We start from the raw sequence: 18,602 nt of genomic DNA, 5'->3' as shown, positions 1-18,602 counted from the left end.
TGTTTTGAACTTATTTTTTTCCCACATAACTATATTTTTCATGAATTTGAGTTGTTTCTTCAGTTTCTCCACCACAAATTCTGTTAGTATGGGTTTTGATTAAAAACAGTGTATAGAAATGCAGCTGGCCTGACAGAATGATGAATCCTTCAGACACTGAAATAAGATTTCATGTATTTGGCTGGACAGGGTGAATTAATTTTTCTTTTTCCTTCTATACAATGAAACCAAGAAAAGGAATCAACTATGCCTTTTTTTTTTTTTTTTAATAATCATGCGGTTTTCCAGCATTTGGATCATCCTCAAAACTTAGTATCTGTCAACTTCATTCTGTCCTCATCCAATCCATGATGAGTAGCAACAAATATGGAAGCAGAGATATTTATTTAGTCAAGATTTCAAATAACTTCCTATGCAATTCCCTAAAATGACTAACCAAGGGTAAGCTACGTGATCATGCTGTATTACAGCAGTAATAAATTTACTGTCTCTGAGCCAGAGTTGCTATTTTTCCTTCCTGTCCTCTCCACTAACCTAAATCTTGATGACTTGCGAGACCCACTCAATTTCTATCCAGACAAGGAGCTATTCTGACCATTTTAGTTCTCATCCAAAGTGATGTGATTTAAGGACTTGCTTCTAGAGGCAGACAGACTTTGATGGAAACCTTGAGTTCATCTGTCATTTGCTGTGTAATTTTGGCAAGTTTAATATTTCTTATCTCAGTCTCCTCATATGAATAAGAAACGTTCTCTCACTATATTTTCATAGGCTTAAGAGACCTGGATGGAAAGTGTATAATCTTTACACACTTTATACATAGGAGAGTGTATAATCCACTTTAGATGACACTACTTGTCATCTAGTTTAAAATTCTGGCTAGAGCATGCACATCTCTCTCTGGATCTTTTTGGTTTACATAATTATGTATACATTTGACCCTCAATTCTTCAACTATTTAAAAAATATTATCAAAATCAGGAACTGAATTGTTGACATTACACGCATTTGTTATACAGAGGGTATAAGTGATCAGGCAAAAAAAAATAGGGTCAATAATCTTGCCACTGAGAAGAGAAGTCTAAGTGAAACTCAAAGTTACTCTATGGAAGGATGGAAGGAAAAGTGGAATGAATGTCTGGGCAAAAGTGTTCCTGGCAGAGGGGAAAATAGAGTAAAAGCTTAAAACAAAGCATATCTGGGGTATTCAAAAGGCAGCAAGGAAGGCTGTGTGTCTAGGACAGATATGAGGAGGGGGTTAGCAGTAAAAATGTGGGCAAAATAGTAAGGGGGTGGCCATGTTGGATCTGCAGACGATTGGTGGCTCAGTGATAAAGAGTCTGCCCACAATGCAGGAGCCTAAGGGGGACGTGGGTTTGATTCCTAGGTTGGGAAGATGCCATGGAGGAAGAAATGGCAACCCACTCCAGTATTTTTGCCTGGGCAATCCCAAGGACAGAGGAGGCTGGTGGGCTCCAGTTCATGGAATCACAGAATTAGACAAGACTGAGTGACCACGTGCACACCAGGTCCCTGTTGGGCTCGTGCTTAATTTTAGTGGTGAGCTCCATTCCATGCTAAGAATGATGTTAAACAAATGAAGACAGTGAGAATGGTAAACATAGAAGGTGAAGTTTTAGAAGAGATACCAGTTTTCTTCCACACTGTTGATCAGTCTTTTTCCTCTTGTCTAGCCTGTGCTTTAGAGGGATGCGTATCTTCAGTGGACCAAGTGCATTCACACTGCATCACAAGGGAGAGAAAGAATATTGTTTTCTGTTGATGTTGCTTAGAGGAAATAAAGTTTCATAAACGGGAGCAAAGGGATTTTCTGTTGCTCCTAAATAATTTCTATGAGGGTAAATGGCCTTGAATTCCAATGAGACAAAGGAAGGAAACATATTGAAGGAAAAACATATAATTTTGTTATCATAGTATATCTTATTATAACCTTCAAGAAACAGGGTAGATGAGAGATCTTGACTTTTAATTCAAATATCCCTAGTTCCATGCCAACCTGAACAGAGAGGTTACACAGCTTAGCTCTCACTAGGAGGTAATCACTGATGTCCTCTGTGATCTAAGAGTGCGATAATGCTTGCTATAAGACAAGCATAAGGTATTCAAGATGCCTAGCATATAGGCGCAGACTGATTCCAAATCAGGAATGGGGGAAGTCAAAGCTGTATAGTGTCACCTTGCTTATTTAACTTATATGCAGAGTACATCATGAGAAACGCTGGGCTGGAGGAAGCACAAGCTGGAATCAAGGTTGCCGGGAGAAATATCAATAACCTCAGATATGCAGATAACACCACCCTTATGGCAGAAAGTGAAAGAACTAAAGAGCCTCTTGATGAAAGTGAAAGAAGAGAGTGAAAAAGTTGGCTTAAAGCTCAACATTCACAAAACTAAGGTCATGGCATATGGTCCCAGCACTTCATGGCAAACAAATGGGGAAACAGTGAGAGACTTAATTTTGGGGGCTCCAAAATCACTGCAGATGGTGACAGCAGCCATGAAATTAAAAGACACTTGCTCCTTGGAAGAAAAGTTATGACCAACATAGACAGCTTATTAAAAAGCAGAGACATTACTTTGCCAACAAAGGTCCGTATGGTCAAAGCTATGGTTTTTCCAGTAGTCATGTATGGATGTGAGAGTTGGACTATAAAGAAAGCTGAGCACAGAATAATTGATGCTTTTGAACTGTGGTGTTGAAGAAGCCTCTTGAGAGTCCCTTGGACTGCAAGGAGATCTAACCAGTCCATCCTAAAGGAAATGAGTGCTGAATATTCATTGGAAGGACTGATGCTGAAGCTAAAACTCCAATATTTCGGCCACCTGATGCAAAGTACTGACTCATTTGAAAAGACCCTGATGCTGGGAAATATTGAAAGCAGGAGGAGAAGAGGACAACAGAGGATGAGATGGTTGGATGGCATCACTGACTCAATGGACGTGAGTTTGAATAAACTCCAGGAGTTGGTGATGGACAGGGAGGCCTGGTGTGCTGCAGTCCATGGGGTTGCAAAGAGTTGGACACGACTGAACAACTGAACTGAACTGAGCATATAGAAGTTTCTCACTATTGGCACAGGAAACTATTAACGTTCATTGGTATGTTTTTTAGAGACTATTTCCAGATTCTATCTTCCAAACCTTGTTACTTGGTCTTTCCTGTATTCTATTCTCAGATCCCCACACAGAATGTTTCCATTATTAACCCTTTGTTCTATGCATAACAATCAAAAGTGCCAATTTCCGGCTGAATTTCACTCCAGCCTGGGTAAGAAAAATACTATTCCCCCCCTACACACCCTCACTATAACTCCCACAAGGAAGACTAAAATGTATCTGAAGTGGTTATCTAAATAACTATTAAGTCACTGTGGTCACTTTAGACAGCCAATTTAGAGGGTGCTGATTAACAAAACACCAGATTCATTTTCCTCCATTGCCATGTTGGTATCTTGCTATATCTGTAATTCTCTACTTGATAGAATTAAAATGGCAATAAACATATATACTTGTTCATTTTCTTATTCAGTGATGAATGACTGGTTGAACTTTTCCTGGGTACCAGACATTGTTCAAGGTGTGGGATTTATTAATGGACAAGTTAGACAAGGTGTCTGCTTTTAAAAAATGGGTTCCTCAACTGTTCTGTCTCATAATTTACTATTCTCTGCTTCTACATTCTGCATGTCAATGGGACATGGGATGTCTTAATTCTGCTTCATGATCCCCGCGTTAAAACTCTGAATATGGTAACCAGCCATGTGCCAGGCCTGAGCTAATTACTTTGGGTTATAAAAAGGTGTGAGATACCATTACTGTCTGAAGAAGCCTGAAAAGTGAAAGTGTAGTCATTCAGTTGTGTCCAACTCTTTGTGATCCCATGGATGTCTAGTTATATACCTCTTTCTTTCAGGTATAGTCTTTTTTTTTAAATTTTATTTTATTTTTAAACTTTACAATATTGTATTGGTTCTGCCATATATCAAAATGAATCGGCCACAGGCATGCATGTTTTCCCCATCCTGAACCCTCCTCCTTCCTCCCTCTCCATACCATCCCTCTGGGTCGTCCCAGTGTACCAGCCCCAAGCATCCAGTATCGTGCATCGAATCTGGACTGGTGACTTGTTTCATATATGATATTATACATATTTCAGGCACAAGCCTTATTTATCAATTCTGGCATGAGCCAATGGGCTGGGCTTCACCCTGCCCCTCATTTTAGGCTAAAATAACAGGACCAGATAGTATTGGTTTTATTAGACTATTAAGATTCTTAATTATATAGTGAGGGTTTTAAGAGAGGAATTTTTCTTACATGATATTCAAATAAAATATTAAGGCTAAGATAATAAAATGGGGCTTGTTTATGAAGAGTGTTTATTCTCCTGCGTAATAGTTACTATAGAGTCAGAGAAGTAGAATACAACAGCAGAAGATGGAAGGATCCTTTATATATCAGGTTTAAATTTTTGGGACTCCATACTCTGCTTTCCAGATCCTAACAATTTTGATATTACAGAAAGAAGACAGCATTCACCTTCTTTAAATTGAAGGTTGTACAACCCCTTATTCCATCCCCACTTTCAGCATTATAAGACCTTCTGAGTAATAAAAAGTGAAACTACAGAATCATAAATTGTGAGATGTAGAAAGACTCTTAAAGGTCATGTTGCCCTAGATTTTATGTGTTGGATGAGTATCTGCTGTACCACGGAAATTCAACATAGTTGACTGCATGTTGGTGAAGAATTTGTGATCCAATTTCACTCTTATAACGTGTGCTAAAAGTAAGGTATTAGACAAATGGTTAGCAGTATGAAAGCCCCTTTTAAACTTTACTTTTTCAATTTTACTTCCTTTTAAACATTAAGCACAATCAATAAGGCAGCTCTATAAGAAGAGCTTTTGGAATCATGGAAACACTCAATGGGCTCTAGGAATTTTGTAGACCAACATTCCTATGGATGTTTCAAGTATCTGGCATTCTGTCATGGTGTCTTATTTATTCAAGTAAATGTAGCAATGCTACACATGGAAATACCAAGTGAACCTATCTTAAAAAACTCTTACACAGTTCATAATTACCAAATACAGAGAAAATGTCCACATGTAATGTCCACTAATACTTAGTGTTAAATTTTGAAAAGTTAAATGAATACAAAATAATTAGTCACTTTGAACATAAGAAACACACAAAACATTAGTCACTCAGTTGTATCCAGCTCTTTGCGAGCTCATGGACTATAGCCCACCAGGCTCTTCTGTCCATGGGATTCTCCAGGCAAGAATACTGGAGTGGGTTGCCATTCCTTCTCCAGGGGATCTTCCTGACCCAGGGATCAAATCCAGGTCTCCTGCATTCCAGGCAGACGCTTTAACCTCTGAGCCACCAGGGAAGCCATAGTATCAATAACTTCTGCACAAAATAAGACCGTTTTATGGAGATAATTCTATTTATATGTGATCCTCCTGCTCAGATTCAGTCTCCGTTATTTCTCTCAGTGCTGCTGAGCTGCAGGGCAGGTGCTCCAGCTGCATGATGGGCATTTTTGAAGAATAGATTCTACCAAATTTATGCTTTACCTAACTTGCAGAGTAGCTAATAGGGACCAGACTATAGAAATGAGTGTAATATCCAACAGAGACTTCACTGAGCTACTATACACAGAAGGACTGAGATCTCTTTATAAACAATACAGACGCTCAAGGATAAAAAAAACAGCCATTTTCAATGCTAAATTGTTCGTCTGAAGATCAATGGATGACAAGATTATGATAAATTAGAGAAGCAAATGATATGGGTAGCTTCAGATCTATGCTATTTTGTTGTTACATCTGCATAGTGTTCTCATTGATTACCTAGTGAGACGGCACTTGATATTAATATGAGGACTTCAGTTCAGTTCAGAGCAGTTGCTCAGTTGTGTCTGACTCTGCATCCCCCCATGGACTGCAGTACACCAGCTTCCCTGTACATCACCAATTCCCAGAGCTTACTCAAACTCATGTCCATTGAGTAGGTGATGCCATCCAACCATCTCATCCTCTGTCATCCCCTTCCTATCCTGCCTTCAATGTTTCCCAGCATCAGGGTCTTTTCCAATAAGTCAGTTCTTCACATCAGATGGCCAAAGGATTGGAGTTTCAGCTTCAGCATCAGTTCTTCCAATGAATATTCTGGACTGATTTCCTTTAGGATGGACTGGTTAGATCTCCTTGCAGTCCAAGGGACTCTCAAGAGTCTTCTCTAACACCATAGTTCAAAAGCATCAATTCTTTTGCATCCAGCTTTCTTTATACTCCAACTCTCACATCCATACATGACCACTGGAAAAACCATAGCCTTGACTAGATGGACCTTTGTTGGTAAAGTAATGTCTCTTCTTTTTAATATGCTGTCTAGGTTGGTCAAAATATAAGACCAATATGAGAACTTAACTAAACATTATTTAAAACTGAAGATCTCTCTACACATGCATGAGCATTCGCATACATATGCATGCATGCTTACATCTGAAATAATGTAAAGGTATGTAATACAAGTATATATACATGCACATATTTAATAATTGAATATGCTTTTATTATACATGTTTATATTAATTCTAATTCCATATGGTGGGATTCAATTATTCTTTGTCCATTCAAATGATTTCATGTAACATGGAAATTTTTGGTGTTTTTAAAGATATATATTTAACCCACTGCCTATCAAAGCAGCAACATTATTTATGTCTGAATTCCTCATCTGTGAATATAAGACTGTCATCAGAAATAAATGAGATAGTATATGTAAATTGCTTGATACATAGTAATTACTCTGAAAAACTCTTTAATACTTTTTAAAAATATATACATATACTCTATTTTCCATAACAGTGAAGTCTGTATAACATTATCTCTACTTATTTTGACCACAGACTATTGAGAAATGTTATGGCACAACTTATTGAAGCTCATTACATTTAACACTTGGTAGTAAAATACTGAGCAATAGAACATTTCATTTAACCCAAATTTACTTCATTAGAAGGTAATTAACTTGTAATATTCAATATTAATAAACTAAGAGACTTAATTTCATGAATATCAATGACTTTTTGACGTTATGTAAATAAAAAGGGCAATGTATAAAATTATTTTCTAAAATATGCATTAGTATACTTTAAACATAAGTATCAAAAAGGAATAAAATATTTCCAACTCTCTTCTTGAATTTGTAGTAAGTATGCTTTTAGTTAGTGTAACTTCAAAGCAGAGACATAATATGTTAAGCAGATAGTCAACAGTTTTGCAACATGTACAGGAAATCATTTCTACTATTTTTGAATCTCAGTGAATGGAAATAAGGCAACCGAATTGCAGAAGGAAGATAAAGCTTACTGGTACTAGTCTCACTACCTCATTAGCTTTCACACAGTCTCACAATTCATAAACCATGCTTCTTCCCAGCAATTGTAGAAAATGTGAAGCTAGATTCATTTTCTGTTTCAAATATAATGTGTAATTATGATTCCATATATGTTTAGCATTTATGGCTCATTTTCTCCAAATCAAAATAATTTGGAGCAGCTTACAGGGAAAATAAAATGTAAGATAGGGAAATTAGGGATGTAAGTCCACAGAGAGTATCAAAATTGAGCTACAAAGTCAAGAGGAGTGTCTAAGTGGCAAGTACCTTCTCCCAGGAGAAATTCATAATGGCAGTTTAACACAGGGAACCCACCTCACACTTCCTAGGATGATGAAGAAAAATAAATGGAATTATAGTATACTGTTTGTACCACTTAACTGATAGTACTGAGTAATTTTGGATACAGAAAAGCCAAACATTGATTAGAGCAAGGTTCAGCTACCACTCAGTAATCCTCAAACTCATCTGCTGTCCACAAACAAGTCTGAAATTCCTCCCACATTTTAAGACTTTATAAATGGGACGTTACTATCATAACCACACACTGAGCCTCTACTTTGTGCCAGCAACATGGGAGTGGCCAAGGCTATGTAAATGGTATAGGATACAACTTTAGAAAGCCCTATTCACCTGGTGATCATGGAAATTATAACAATAATGAGCACATGGAAGTGAAGTGTATTGAGGGAGAGGAGGCTTCTTTTGAACCATACAAAGTACTGCATAGGATATCAGTTCCCAGAGCTGTGCTTAAATATTGAATATGTTATCATTTTACTCTTAAAATGCCCTAATTATAAAGAAATATTAACTGAATTTTTCAGATTAAGAAACTGAGGCTTAGAAAAGTAGATATTTGCTGAAGAAAAAAGGGTTTACTTGACAGAGCTAGGATTTGAAATCAAAGTATTGTAATTACAAAACCCATACTTTCAACTGAAATTATACATTAAAAGAATATAGAGGATTTCAGCTATAAATAATATAGTGTGAAGAAAGAGTCCAGGATTATATTTAGAATACACGTGGTAGCATGCAGTTAGGTAGTTGTTAGAGGAATTGGGAGGAGCATCAACTATGTTGAAAGCCAGTGCTATGTCATCCACATTACAAAGAAAATCCCCCACAAGGTGGGCTCTCTCTCTCTGAAGTAGGTTGCTTCACATAAACTATTCTGAAGATACCATACTGTGAGAAGTCATCAATGTGCGAGTGCATGCCACATCTACTTATCCAATATGATTATTTGTTCCTAACCCATAAACACAGATGAAAGAAAGTGAAAGTGAAAGTTGCTAAGTTGTGTGACTCTTTGTGACCCCATGAGTCACCTATATGGTCCATGGAATTCTCCAGGCCAGAATACTGGAGTGGGTAGCTGTTCCCTTCTCCAAGGGATTTTCCAAACCCAATGATCAAATGCAGGTCATGTTGCAGGTGGATTCTTTACCAGCTGAGCCACCAGGGAAGCCCAATAAACATGGACAGCTTTTGATAAACCTAATTATCAGTTTATGCAAGGAACAATTTTTTTTTAAATATAAGGACACATTGATGGAAAAAAATAATTTCAAATGACTTTCTTGACAGTTTTCAAAGTCCATTTTTTAATGCACCTGCCTTTTTATATCTTATGTCTATAATTGACTATTTCATAAATATCGAGCAACTGGCTCCCAAACTATTGAAGATTCAGGTTGCCAAACTGTTTCTGTAAGCATCAAGTTTGCATTTGAACATTCAGTGGGGCTTCCCTGATAGCTCAGACAGTAAAGAATCTGCCTGCAATTCAGGAGACCCAGGTTTGATCCCTGGATCAGGGAGATCCCCTGAAGAAGGAAATGGCAACACATTCCAATGTTCTTGCCTGGAAAATCCCATGGACAGAGGAGTCTGGTGCTCTGCAGTCCATGGGGTCGCAGAGTTGGACATGACTGAGCACACACATATACATACATAATCTTCAAACTACATTGTAAAGAGCTGGAAGATCTAACCCTCAGTTACATTGATTCAGCTCAAGAATGTACTGTACTTAGGATTTCCAGACCATATCCATTATCTGATGTTCTTTATTATGTAATGATGATCATTAGACTAACGCAATGAATCATATTACTTGAAATATGTGATTAAACCTTTCAAAATATTACTAGATATAATAATTTATAGCATCTGGTAAGTCAGTCCCTAAGTACTCCATCATATTTATACTCTTTAGAGGTCACAATAAATGTGGGTTTGGGAACAGTTGTTAATATTTTAATCATGAATAAATTAAGACAAAGATAAAGGTGTGACATATTTAAGATCTCAAAGCTATCAAGTGTTGGTCATTAAATATTTATGGGCCTTTTTTACTTCACTACCATTACTCTTCAACATTATTCTATAACGTTAATTCATATTTGCTTCCTATTTTGTCTTTTAATCAAATATCAAATCATATAGCAACAAGTTATAAAATGTAACTTATTCTCCTGTTGTTTTATCAATTCCCATAGTTAACCACTTTGTTTTAGGCCAGGATAATTCTTGCTGAAATGTAGCTTCTTTTCCAAACTTTTCAAAACATAGCCAATGGGTTGTGTGTCCTTAGTCACTCAGTCATGTCCAACTCTTGCAACCCCATAGACTGTAGCCTGCCAGGCTCCTCTGTCCATGGGATTCTCCAAGCAAGAATACTAGAGTGGGTTGCCATTTTCTTCTCCAGGGGATCTTCCTGACCCAGGAATTGAACCCGGGTCTCCTGCATTGCAAGCAGACTCTTTACCGAGTGAGCTATGGGGGAAGCACTGGCCAACGGGTTATTCTTCTAAAAAACACAGCACTTATCACACATAATTCCTTTGCTCAAGAGAATGTCTCCCTATTCTCTAGTTAATGAAACTAACATTCCTAAACTCCATGGTTTCAATCCTTCAATGTATAAGTATTAGCTGAATATTTATGGAGAATGTAAGCCACATTCTTAGAACTTGTTATTTTAAATAGTAACACTTTAAGAAATACTAACTCAGTCCTGGATTCATTAATTTTGACCTAAGTATCTTTATGTCATATATCAGCTACTCATTCATTTTATATACTTTTTACTTTGTCCTGGGGCTTCTAGAAGATAACACTCAAAAAAGATAAGAATAATGTTCCCAGACTTCAGACAATACTACAAAGCTACAGTAATCAAAATAGCATGTCATTGGTACAAAAACAGACATATGAATAAACAGAACAGAGTAGAGAGCCCAGAAATAATACCACACACCTATAGCCAACTAATCTTCAACAAAGGAGGCAAGACTATATGATGAGGAAAGGACAGTCTCTTTAGCAAACTGTGTTGGTAAAGTTGGACAGTGGCATGTAAATCAATGAAGTTAGAACACATCCTGAACTATACACGAAAGTTAGCTCAAAATAGCTGAAAGACTTAAATATAAGACACAACACCATAAAACTCCTAGAAGAGAACACATTCTGACGTATATTTTACCAGTGTTTTCTTAAATCAGTCTCCAAAGGCAATAGAAATAAAAGCAAAAAAAAAAAAAAAAGGGGGACCTAATTAAACTTACAAGATTTTGCACAGCAAACGAAACCATAAACAGATGAAAAGACAACCTACAGAATAAAGTATTTGCAAATAATGTGACCAACAGGGCTTTATTGCCAAAATATACAAACAGCTCAAGCAACTCAACAAAAATACAGCCCAGTCAAAAAGTGGGCAGAGGCCTTAACAGACATTTCTCTACAGAAGATCTATAGAGGGCCAGAAGGCACATGAAAAGATGCTCAATATCATTATTACAGAAATACAAATCAAAACTACAATGAGATACCGCCTCACACTGGTCAGAATGGCCATCATTAAAATGTCTACACATAAATTCAGGAGAGGGTTAAGAGGAAAGGGAACCCCCTCTACACTGTAATCTCACAGTACTCCAACATCAAGCATATCTGACAAATTCATATCTTCTTTTTGAAGAAAACCTGACTTCATATGGATCCATATTATGTGTCTTGCCTTAGCTACTTCACAAAACTTCTGCTTATTTGAAACTAGAGATAAGCAGACTTTGAAATTCCAAGGTTAAGCTAGTTTAATGGCCCTTTAAAACATTTTCATATAAAATCACATTTTTATAACCTCCATAGAAAATCCTGGTTACTTAATTAGCTACATATTTTAGAGCACATAAATATGTTTCAAACATCATTACTGCTTTCTTTGGGAATGGGGCCTAATATATTGTACCTTCCAACTAATTTCCATTTTTTCAGATAAAGTATTAGAAATAAAAATATAGTAACAGAGTACACTTTTCACATGAAATTATTTATCTCCTTCTTCTTTCCTGTCATATTCTCAGTATTATTTGTCTATATTTAGATGAGTCAGATTAGGAAGCCAAGGACCATAGAAGGAGAATAAAAATTTATGCTATTAATAAACAATTACATAAACATATGGAAATATTCCTTTTTGTGAAGTTGATCTTTCATCTACTGAGTATTCATTATGCTTTCTCAATCCACTATTATATTTATAATAACAATGTTTGAAATTGTGCTAATATATAGAACATATTACATTAATAGTGAAAGTGAAAGTGAAGTCGCTCAGTCGTGTCCGACCCTTTGTGATCCCATGGACTGTAGCCTATCAGTTTCCTCCGTCCATGGGATTTTCCAGGCAAGAATACTGGAGTGGGTTTCCATTTCCTTCTCCAGGGGATCTTCCCAACCCAGGAATCGCACCTGGGTCTCCTGCATTGCAGGCAGACGCTTTACCGTCTGAGCCACATTAATAGTACACATACACATGAATAATTCTGGGCCCTACAGACAAAGGCTACCAATATTTGCTGTGGTGCTATGTCCCAATACATAATTTTATCAAATCTGAAATCCACTATATAGAAAAGGTAAACTGATTCCCTGATTAGACATGGTATAATTTTATCTATTTTCCTTGAAATAAAAGTTAAATATTTTCTTCCATGGACTCAATTTATACTGGTCTTCTTAGAGTATTTACCACTCATATGAAAAATAATTTAAGTACAGGTTTTGATGAATAGGATCTTTCATGATTAGTGTTTTTTAATGAGTAAATCATCCTCTAGAAAGAGTTTGCATGGTTGGTACTGTCTTCCTTCCTTCCTGTGTTCTCTCTCTCTCTCCCCATTTATGTAAGAATTAGATCTTATACACATAAAGGAGTTGATAAGGGAAGTGAAATTATGACAGAGAGAGTTGAAAGATTGTGGAGAGAGTCCTTAATACGCACATATGAAACACTGGCTTGAGTGGACAAGTTGGAACATGCTAGGAAATCTGAAAAAGGAAAAGTACATCTATCTAATAAATTGAAATCATAAAGAAGGAGTTTGTATATAAGTCTATGGGAAGCTGTTCCCTCTCTGCAAGTGCTGCTTCTGTGAGACTCTAGCCAAGGATCTGGTGGAACACCAGGGGTTGTTATTCCTGAAGATGGAAAATGAGTTGGATACAAAGTCAGGAATATGTGTTCAAATGGAACTCAATGAGCTTCTCTGTGACTGTCAGTCCTGTGTCTAACTGCAATCACCTTCCAAGTGAAATGCTTCAACTTCACTTCTGCCTTCCAAATCTTTCAAAGAAAGTTCCATTTTGGCTACCTTAACTTGGAGCCATAAGGCAAAGTTGATGCCAGGAACAACAGTTCACAGCTTTACAAATCAACATGGTACAAACCATCAAAACATCAGCTTAATAGAAATTAATCATGAACAAAAAGCAACACTAAGGTAAGGAAAAGATCAGTAAAATCAGTAAGTTGTAGTCAACTGTTCAGAGGTCTATGATATGGAAGGACTAAGGACATAGATTTATTTTTATCACTAAGAAGAAAGTGTCCAAAGAAAACAGTATTAACATTTATTGAATCTTACAATAGGTAAGTTAATATACTAGGATATTTGCAATACTGTCTCCTTCAAATTTAAAAACAAACTTTCACAATTCGATATGAATATATCTTTTTAAAAGATTTCAAAACTGAGCCTAAAAATCATATAGGACTATGATGTAGTTAATATTATTTGTTGCAAGATGAGATAGGCAAATATATATATATATATATATTTGAGAACAATGAATTGCATATAAATAGCTTACTATGGACCTTCCTTACTGAAATAAGGACAACAGAAATAGAATTATAAAGCTTGTCTGTTATATAATTTAATGCTCTTATACAATGTCCTTCTATAATTTCTCCCCAGTAGATAAAAACTCAAACATCATGACAACAAAATACTCTGAATTTGTAATTTTGGTCTTTAGATACTGAAACCTTGGATAAGTACCATAAAACTTTATAAATCCATATGTTTTTGTCTGTATAAAAAGGATAACACTACATATCTCATATTTTTCATGAGAATTAAATGAGGACAATAATTTCTCACAATATCCAGGCAATGTTAAACATCCAGCTATTGCCAGCCATTATGAGTAAAATGAAAATATGAAAACTTTATCAGTCTCTATCTATCCATCCATTAATCCATCCATGTATGACTTCCAAGTAGCTTAGCGGATGTAAATGTAAAGGCAAACTGCAGTTATCCTATTAGCCCAGCAGTTTTTGAATTAACAATACTCAGATATCCTCTGTGTCATTTTATTTCCATCTTATCAATACTACCCACAAAACTTTTATGACAACTTCCTTGAAAAGTTTTGGAAAGAACAGTAGTAATAAATCAATAATTAAAGAACTACCATTAGCCTTGTCTTTAATGGGCAATAATTTTGCCCATTGAATATGCCACTACTACTGTTTTTAATTTGGAACATTTGCTATACTTGGGCTATCATCTTACAGTCAAATGTTAGAAGCCTTCATAACTCTCTGAACCATATAAAACTCAGTGAAGCATTTCCCATAATGACAAAGACAATTTTTTGTGTCTCTCCCTAAGCTGGCTTAGAAATACTTTGCCTATCTCCTAAGAGCTGATCTAAGCAGTCTGTGGACATCCGAACTTTGAATTGTGAGTCAAGTGGAGCAATGTAAAAAGTCAGTAATTCATGCAATGATGCCAACAGCCCCTTAAGCAAATTCAACTAAATGAAAAAGAAAATCCAGATAATCTACTACTGATGGTGGAACTGCTCTTCATGAAATTTAATATCGGGCTTCCCAGGTGGTGTTAATGGTAAAGAACCTGCCTGCCAGTGCAGGAGATGTGGTTTTGACCCATGGATTGGGAAGATGCCTTGGAGAAGGGCATGGCAACCACCTGTACTATTCTTGCCTGGAGAATCCTATGGACAGAGGAGCCTGGTGGTTAATAGTCTGTAGGGTCATGAAGAGTCAGACATGACTGAAGCATCTTAGCACAAACAAATTTAGTGTCAGACAAGATTGATTTTATTCATAATCATTAACTAGATTTATTTTCTATAGTTTTCTAGTAACAAAACATATTGGGCCCCCTTGTCCTTTAATGAAGCAACAGTCTGGAAAAACCAGTCACACCATTTCATGGCTCAGTGCTACAAAACTGCTGTACTTAATAGAGTATTGATTGTGGCAAGCAGATACACAAAACTAACAGTTGGGAACGGTCCCAGGACACTTGAGAAGTTAAGTGGCATTACATTTTAGATTTCTGGAAAGTGTGCACACAATTCCCTTAAGAGTTACTGTCACACTATTTCAAGCTGTTCCCTTAGAATAAAAATGCTGACAAACATCTAGAAGGCAATGGAGAGCTCCTAGGAACAGACGTCCCTCTAGACTTAACAGAGTCAGAGTACAAAGGGACTCTTTTGGCAAGATTATTTTTCCTACTAATCTATGGATGAAACATGTCCCTCTAAATGCTTTCTATGGCTTATGCTATAAACAAGCTTCTTCCTTGATTATCTCTTGATTATTCCCGTTTAGATTTATTTTTCTCTGTGTAAAATGAGAATAAGAATTATCTAGAAATTTATACCAACAACAAAGCTAAAACTTATTATTGGCAATTTTTCAAAGGTGCTCAGTAAATAGTCATTATTATTTCAGCTGGAAAAGTCTTTTTAAAGACTCTTTTAAATCAAAAGATCACAAAGTTTTGATTTTCGTTTGTTTTTCCTATCAGTGACTCCAAGCAAACTATGGAGAGCTCTACAGACAAACTTGGCAATTAGTTGGAGAAAGCAGAACAAATAATATATCTTTTCTTATGTAAGGAATTTCCAACAAACTGCTATTATAGAAATGTAAAATAAAACGCAAATTCTAAATTGCTCTTTTCCTGCGTCACCACTGAGCAAACACAGGGAGTCTAACTGGAATAAATACCTTCTGATTACCAACTGTCATACTGCATATTCAGCTGCTGATTATGTCAGAGTTGTACTTAGTGTTTTCATATGCTTTATTACAGCCTTAAAATTGGACTCAGGACAGCCTTAATTTTAATTAATTCTTTCAAAAAATATATAGCCCCAATCTTCTTGTGTTTATGTTCTCTAACATTTTGAGGTCATCTTTTCCTTTATTTTTTAGGCAGAACAAAGTTGTAGAGAACTAGTTGCACATTTATTGTTAATTCCAGGTCTTTCTGTAAGTTCCCAAAGAGACTTCACTGGGTAAATCTCATTCTAATTCCATACTGTTTTTGAATTTTTGGATTTTTTTTTCTCAACTACTCCCTATGTTCTCTTATCTAATATTAATGCAAATATGGGCTTCTTTAAATGACCCCAGAAGTGAAAGCCGCTCAGTTGTGTCTGACTCTTTGTGACCCCATGGACTGGATTCTCCAAGCCAGAATACTGGAGTGGGTAGCCGTTTCCTTCTTTTAGGGATCTTCTGGACCCAGGTCTCCGGCATTGCAGGCTGATCCTCTACCAACCGTGCCAACAGGGAAGCCCTCATGAGCCTCAAGAGCTCATTAACTCAATAGATTTGCTGGCAGTGTACTTTACTGAAGGTTTGAAATCATGGTAGAATTGGGATAGACATAACATTATTAAATAATTTTCATAAGAATATACCATAGATCAACAAGGATTTATGTAGTTACATATGCACACATATATGAGTGTATGTTCATCCTAAAGACATTCCTGTCATGAAAATTTCTTATTTGTTAACTTTTTTTCCAGCATCTTCTAGGGTTCTCTATTACTCTGAATGTGATTCTCTCATCCTGGTAAATACTGACGGCACAATGCTGCAAGGAAGTACATTCTATCATGCAAGTTTGTTCATATAATTCTTTTTTAATAAAAATTATGTTAACATAAGTTTTGTGTTATGGGTTTTTGTTATTTGTAAGTAAATAAAAGAATTCTTTAAATTAAAAAAAAATGTTTCAATATTCTATATTTTTTTCAGAATAAAATTTACATCTTTTCTAACATGAAAAACAACTCTGAATAATTCTGCTTATGATAACTTTCAATTCCCGTAACTCTACTATTTTTATCTAAACCTAAAACAAATGGCATGACTTATGTTACATATTGAACACAGAGTTTTAGGTAAGTGCATCATAGATTCTGTGCAGTACTGAGGATTTGGGCTCTGTGCCTGCCTCTGACCCACAGCAGAGGCAGCAGCAGAACCTGGCCACAGCAAAATGCCTGGATTCCAAAAAGAATATTTCATTACAGAAATTTTAAAAAGAATTCTTCTGTTAATAACAAGGAGGAAAGTGAACCACAGTCATAAATGAGTTATTAGAGTTAATTGCTAAAAGTTAAACAGGATGAGAACAGATGTTTATAAAATAAGGACAATAATAATAAGGAAATACAAGGACAGTTAAATATGTCAAACTGGTTATGATATGATTATTCTTAAATATATTTAATTTTAAAACCTGCAATTAGTTACACATAACTAATGACAAGTTAGTGGTAATCAACAGTAATGTCTATGCTCATTTTACAAGTGATAAGACCTTATTTTATGTTCATTATATTTTTATTAGAGTAGAGATTACATACAGTCAAGATAAGAGGACATGAGTGCAAATGTTAGATTGTAGAGTAGGACTAGTTCAATGGATTTTGAAGATCAAGCTCCAGAAACTACCTAGTTGCATAGTGCCACGTACATTAAACAACAATCTAATGACTAATGGTGCTTCTTAAGTGTTTCAATACTAGGAAAGGAGAGTTCATTTTTAAGGTCATCTCAGTTACTGAACGGAGAAGGCAATGGCACCCCACTCCAGTACTCTTGCCTGGAAAATCCCATGGATGGAGGAGCCTGGTAGGCTGCAGTCCATGAGGTTGCTAGGAGTTGGACACAACTGAGCGACTTCACTTTCATTTTTCACTTTCATGCATTGGAGAAGGAAATGGCAACCCACTCCAGTGTTCTTGCCTGGAGAATCCCAGGGATGGAGGAGCCTGGCGGGCTGCTGACTCTGGGGTCGCACAGAGTTGGACACGACTGAAGTGACTTAGCAGCAGCAGCAGCAGTTACTGAAAGGGAATATCCTTTCATTTTTTTGGTTAAAATATTTTTATTGAAATTTAATTTATACACAATCTATTGTAGTTAAACATACAACTGAGCATCTTGACATAAGTATATGGGCTTCCCTCATAGCTCAGTCGGTAAATCATCTGCCTGCAATGCAGGAGACCTGGTTCAATTCCTGGGTCAGGAAGATCCCCTGGAGAAGGAAATGGCAACCCACTCCAGTATTCTTGCCTGGAGAATCTCATGGACAGAGGAGCCTGGCAGGCTACGACAGTCCATGGGGTCACAAGAGTCAAACATGACTTGGTGACTAAACCACCACGACCACATAAGTATATGCCTATGGTCAAGAAAATGAGCATACACGTCACTCCAAAAGTTTCCCTGTGCCCTTCGTAACCTCCTTGTTTTATACCTACTTGGCCTCTCAGCTCCACATTCTCAGTTTACAGAGTCAGCTGACTCTACATGGGCTCCCATCTAAACCCTGGCCCAGAAAGTTTCTCAAAACAAAAGTATGAAAAATTTTGGGGGGTTTCTTAATTTGTTTCCAACCTCTGAGGGATCACTGATGTCGAACATCTTGAAAACTATTGTTTCACTTATGCTGTGTGTTCTGCTATTATTGCTTTAGATGGGAACTTAAATATAGTCTATTACTTCAGCTTGTCCTGAAGAT

This window comes from Bos taurus, chromosome 29 (genome assembly GCF_002263795.3).
Source record: "Bos taurus isolate L1 Dominette 01449 registration number 42190680 breed Hereford chromosome 29, ARS-UCD2.0, whole genome shotgun sequence".
NCBI lineage: Eukaryota > Metazoa > Chordata > Mammalia > Artiodactyla > Bovidae > Bos > Bos taurus.
Note: the sequence above shows the minus strand (reverse complement) of the source record.